We start from the raw sequence: 5,423 nt of genomic DNA on the forward strand, positions 1-5,423 counted from the left end.
CTCCAGGCCAATAATGCTGTTTCTTAGCGATAAGTTAAGCCGTAGCAGCTTGTCAAGTTATCTGTACAGCTGCAACGTTTATTATGAATCATGTCAGTTTTTTATTTATTTTATTCTGTTCTTTAAGTACAGGGTACAAGAGAATCAATTTATTCATAAGAACTTTCTTTGGAAATAAAGACTAAAATGTAGTCACGGAATAAATCAACCCTATTAAGAATTGCAATACGTAGGTGCTTATATCGTTCAAAATAGTGTACTGTTTCCATAGAAAAGTACGTGAAGATGCATGAAGTTTCTGATGAACGTTGTACTTCTCACAATGACAAATACATAGTTTAGTGCACTTCCATCGGGCTTATTTTGGCATGAACAACTAGTGCCATATCCACTTAGACTCTTGTAACAACATTGCAATGTTATGCGTCACAGATTTGGTACTGCATATAGGAACTCAGGAGTTGTTTTATAAAAAGACAACCCCCTCACCCACCCCTCTGGAGTACAGGGCTCGCGCTGTCGGTAACCAAATTAGCCATTGGTCATTGCCATTCGCATCAATGAATACCTAACTGCAGTTTTTGTTTATTCCATTGTCTTTGTTAATTTCGTTTCTATGGTCGAGAGCACGCATGCAGATCGCTATCGCTGGAAATGAACATGCAGTATTTATACAAATTGCAGTTAAATGTACACTGAATAAAAGTAGTTTACAATAATCATATTTGTTAGATAATTTTAGCTATAAATTTGTAAGACTGTGAGGTGACATTTAATAAGTTAGCTGGATTTTAAAAAGACCGTAAATTTTAATTTTATTAACTTTTTTTTCTTTTTTTTAATAAATAAATGGAGTATACTGTGAAGTCGGCATTCTTAGCCGAGGTATTTTGCAAGCAGAAATCACAACAAGCATTTAACACGACGCTGAAATCAACAGCAACAACATGGCACAAATTATGAAATTGTTTGGGGTGGGGAATTGATGGGTCACTTAAAAAAAGAAGAAGAAAGAAACAAAACAATTCAAATTAACATAAAGATTGCTATTTAAAGAAATAATGAGCTCTATATAAAAAAAAAGCTCTCATATTTTTATTTGGGAAGAAAGGAAGAAAGAAAAAACAACTACCCTCAATAAACATCTACCCACCCCCATATTTCTGTATGTTCGTTAATTTAATGTCATAGGCCTTAGAAGTGGGGGTGGGTGATGGGGTACTGGCTTCAAACTCTGAAGATAATGCATAACCCCATCCCCACCGCACCCCACTCCCGCTGAAAATCGAAGTAATATATTAACTGCCCCTACCCCCATTGAGGTTTTGTTATTCCTATTTATTCCAGTTTGTACACAATTAGCTGAAAAAGATACATTTTCATATTCATATATAAATACTTTTATACAGTACTGCGTAAAACAAATTTGGCTAAAGCATTTTCAATATGGCTAATAAAAATTCCATTTGGCTAATATTTTGGCTATAGGTATTTTTGATCCAGGGTGAGCCCTGGTAGTAGATGCAATTTATTCATTTTGTCCACTGATGAACCATATTCCAACTTGATAGGTGCTGGATGCAGTTGTAAGTGGATGGAATGGTTTCCATTGTTGTTCCATTCTAGCAGCACAAAGTATTCGTTGCTACGTGACCATGTTCTAGGTCACTGGTCTTATCATACAGACTTACAGTGAAGCGCTGGAGTGTGGATCATTTGCATATACTTTGGTGTAAGGCAAAGACACGGGTGTTAGGTCAAGGCACTGGTCACACCATGGTAGCAGTTCCATACACCCCGTGCAGTTCTTTTACCTTTTTAAAGGGTAGTATTGCATGCTATTAAGCTATGGAAAAGAAGCAGGGACAGGTATTTATCTTTACCCAGGACGTCCTATATATACCATTGATCTGATGATATGTAAAGTATTTACCTGGGCCCCGTTCCACGAAGCGATCTTAGCCCTAAAATCAACTTAGGGTAGCTATGCGCTTACGGTAATCTTAGGGCTAAGATCGCTTCGTGGAATGGGGCCCTGTACCACAAGCATCCCATATTATCACAATTGTTTTACCCAAGGTAAACACACGATGGAACATGCCAATTGGGATGACATATACATTTGTGTCAACAGTGCGCACAAGAGAGTTGGTACAGTGGTTCATTATAACGTGCTGCACATGAGTTAAAAGTGTGGTGTCTGATTCCTCGTAGACACATAGTGGCATTGAACGAACATTTGCTCGAAGAATAACTGTGGCACCAAACGTAATGGTTATTTCCTTGTCTTCACGGTGGCAATTTTGGTAGTGTGGAATACAAAACTTTCCTCTTTGTTGGTTGGATCACGTAAAATGTCACTCCAGTTTCATAGAACCTTGTTTTTACCGGTAACCTGACATTTCATGAGTATGCTAGCCATGTCTTTTTCTTCTTTTTTTAAATTCTCTCTTTTTTTGACATAAACATAATTATATGGATGATGATAAGATGAATGGTGAAAGCACAGTACAATGCACTTCCATTTCGGTATGGGACTACTGAGAGGGCCATGTTTCGTATTCGCTATCAGGGGAGAGATACACGGATCCTACAGTGTTTGGGACTACTGAGAGGGCCATGTTTCGTATTCTCTATCAGGGGAGAGACACACGGATCCTACAGTGTTTGGGACTACTGAGAGGGCCATGTTTCGTATTCTCTATCAGAGGAGAGACAAACGGATCCTACAGTGTTTGGGACTACTGAGAGGGCCATGTTTCGTATTCTCTATCAGGGGAGAGACACACGGATCCTACAGTGTTTGGGACTACTGAGAGGGCCATGTTTCGTATTCTCTATAAGGGGAGAGACACACGGATCCTACAGTGTTTGGGACTACTGAGAGGGCCATGTTTCGAGCAGGGGAGAGACACACGGATCCTACAGTGTTTGCCATGTTTCGTATTCTCTAGCAGGGGAGAGACACACGGATCCTACAGTGTTTGGGACTACTGAGAGGGCCATGTTTCGTATTCTCTATCAGGGGAGAGACACACGGATCCTACAGTGTTTGGGACTACTGAGAGGGCCATGTTTCGTATTCTCTATCAGGGGAGAGACACACGGATCCTACAGTGTTTGCGACTACTGAGAGGGCCATGGGAGGAGAGACACACGGATCCTACAGTGTTTGGGACTACTGAGAGGGCCATGTATTCTTTCGTACATTCTCTATCAGGGGAGAGACACACGGATCCTACAGTGTTTGCGACTACTGAGAGGGCCATGTTTCGTGTTCTCTATCAGAGGAGAGACACACGGATCCTACAGTGTTTGGGACTACTGAGAGGGCCATGTTTCGTATTCTCTATCAGAGGAGAGACACACGGATCCTACAGTGTTTGGGACTACTGAGAGGGCCATGTTTCGTATTCTCTATCAGGGGAGAGACACACGGATCCTACAGTTTTTGGGACTCCTGAGAGGGCCATGTTTCGTATTCTCTATCAGAGGAGAGACACACGGATCCTACAGTGTTTGGGACTACTGAGAGGGATTCTCTATCAGAGGAGAGACACACGGATCCTACAGTGTTTGGGACTACTGAGAGGGCCATGTTTGTTTACAGTGTTTGGGACTACTGAGAGGGCCATGTTTCGTATCAGAGGAGAGACACACGGATCCTACAGTGTTTGGGACTACTGAGAGGGCCATGTTTCGTATTCTCTCTCAGAGGGGAGACACACGGATCCTACAGTGTTTGGGACTACTGAGAGGGCCATGTTTCGTATTCTCTCTCAGAGGGGAGACACACGGATCCTACAGTGTTTGGGACTACTGAGAGGGCCATGTTTCGTATTCTCTCTCAGAGGGGAGACACACGGACACAGTGTTTGGGACGGATCCTGTTTCGTTCTTTGGGACTACTGAGAGGGCCATGTTTCGTATTCTCTATCAGAGGAGAGACACACGGATCCTGCACGGACTACTGAGAGGGCCATGTTTCGTTCTCTATCAGAGGAGAGGGATCCTGCAGTGTTTGGGACTACTGAGAGGGCCATGTTTCTTATTCTCTCTCAGAGGAGAGACACACGGATCCTACAGTGTTTGGGACTACTGAGAGGGCCATGTTTCGTATTCTCTATCATAGGAGAGACACACGGATCCTACAGTGTTTGGGACTACTGAGAGGGCCATGTTTCGTATTCTCTCTCAGAGGGGAGACACACGGATCCTACAGTGTTTGGGACTACTGAGAGGGCCATGTTTCGTATTCTCTCTCAGAGGGGAGACACACGGATCCTACAGTGTTTGGGACTACTGAGAGGGCCATGTTTCGTATTCTCTATCAGAGGAGAGACACACGGATCCTGCAGTGTTTGGGACTACTGAGAGGGCCATGTTTCGTATTCTCTATCAGAGGAGAGACACACGGATCCTGCAGTGTTTGGGACTACTGAGAGGGCCATGTTTCGTATTCTCTATCAGAGGAGAGACACACGGATCCTGCAGTGTTTGGGACTACTGAGAGGGCCATGTTTCGTATTCTCTCTCAGAGGAGAGACACACGGATCCTACAGTGTTTGGGACTACTGAGAGGGCCATGTTTCGTATTCTCTATCAGAGGAGAGATACACGGATCCTACAGTGTTTGCGGGCGGGGTGTAGCCCAGCGGTAAAGCGTTCGCTTGTTGCGCGGTCGGTCTGGGATCGGTCTCCGTCGGTGAGTCCATTGGGCTATTTCTCGATCCCGCCAGTGCACAACGACTGGTACATCAAAGGCCGCGATATGTGCTATCCTGTCTATGGGATGATGCATATAAAAGATCCCTTGCTGCTAATCGAAAAGAGTAGCCCATGAAGTGGCGATAGCTGGTTTCCTCTCTCAATATCTGTGTGGTCCTTAACCATATATCCGACGCTATATAACCGTAAATAAAATGTGTTGAGTGCATCATAACATAAAAACATTTCCTTCCTTCCTACATAAAATAAAAACATTTCCTTCCTTCCTACAGTGTTTGTCGAGTAATCATTCCCCATGCGGGGTCACACATTCGGGAGAAACCCATAATTGCACACGGTGCCAACCTCCTTGCGTTGGTATAGCACACATACATCATGAACAGCAATCTAAGCATCCACAAGAGAAAAGCAAAGAAAAGGTATTCAAGGATGCAGGCATCCTGGCTAAAAGTGAAATCCCTGGCCCTGTCTCTAATCAAACATCTTCAGAGAATGTTACACCACTTTGCTTTTCTTATGTGACCAGTATCTTTACCATCATGGCGCTCAACCCTTACATCAAAGAAGATACAGATGGTCCTATATCCAGCTACTAAAATGCTTTACAGTTATCATGTTCAGCGACTTGAAAATTGTCATTTCACCAGGATTCCTGACTGCAGCATTCAAAACGGGTTGCCAATCAAGCTGAATTA

This window comes from Gigantopelta aegis, chromosome 6 (genome assembly GCF_016097555.1).
Source record: "Gigantopelta aegis isolate Gae_Host chromosome 6, Gae_host_genome, whole genome shotgun sequence".
NCBI classification, from domain to species: domain Eukaryota; kingdom Metazoa; phylum Mollusca; class Gastropoda; order Neomphalida; family Peltospiridae; genus Gigantopelta; species Gigantopelta aegis.